Below are 956 nucleotides of genomic sequence, written 5' to 3' on the forward strand. Positions count from 1 at the left end.
GAGACAGGGGATAAAGCTGGAATAAGGGAGCCCCTCAGCTCCTGTTAAACCCTTCCCAAACTGGGGCAGTTTGGGTACCACAGGGTGTCCAGCAGGCAAGAGCAGAGGGATTGGGCACTGAGGAGCAGAAGAGGGGCACTTCCACTTGAGCTGGATGCTTAAAACCCCCCAAAAGCCAATCCCATGGCTGCTCAGAGCTCTGCAGGGGTGGGAGATGCTGCCTGGGGGCCCATGATGCCGCTGGGACCCCAATCCCTCCCAACCAGCAGCCAAACCCTGACTCCACCCCGGCTTCTGCTTCTCTGAGATACCAGCATGAGCCCTCCAGCAGAACTTGTGTGTCCTGCCCAAACAGGCCCCAATTCAGCCCTGAGCTGAAGGAACAACAAACTTCAGCTTTGCAGATCAAAATCAAACCCTTATTTTCTACCCAACTCCAATTTAAATTTTTTTTTGGTGTTACCACCTTCGCTTTGAGCTCTTGGGGTGTAAATGAATTTTATCTCTGTTCTTTGACTGGAGCCACTGGGAACTGCAGCAGGGGGGTCAGATGGTGCTTTTCTGGCCGTGTTTGCTCTCTGGCATCCAGCTGACAGCTCCAGCCAGCCCGGCAGCCTGCGAGTCCCTCTGGCCCCAGCTGGGCTGTTTGTTCTCTGCTGGGCACCCAGCCGGGGAAGAAAAGCAGAATTTTCCTCCCTGCTTTGAATTTCTCTGCTCTGCCACGCTTTTTGTCTTGCCTGGGAAGCAGCAGAGCCACGAGGAAGGGGACAAGGAGGGGGACAAGGAGGGGGACAAGGAGGTAAGTCTCTCTTTTCTGTTGGCTCGGGCTGGCTCTGCTCGCCTCCAAGTGCTGGTTAATATTTTTTGCAGCAGGGGCCAAGGGGACGGAAGAGGAGGAGGAGGAGGAGGAGAGCATCAGAGGAAGGCAGGGGCCCCACCATATCCTAGCAGGGAAA

Source organism: Zonotrichia leucophrys, chromosome 17, assembly GCF_028769735.1.
Source record: "Zonotrichia leucophrys gambelii isolate GWCS_2022_RI chromosome 17, RI_Zleu_2.0, whole genome shotgun sequence".
NCBI lineage: Eukaryota > Metazoa > Chordata > Aves > Passeriformes > Passerellidae > Zonotrichia > Zonotrichia leucophrys.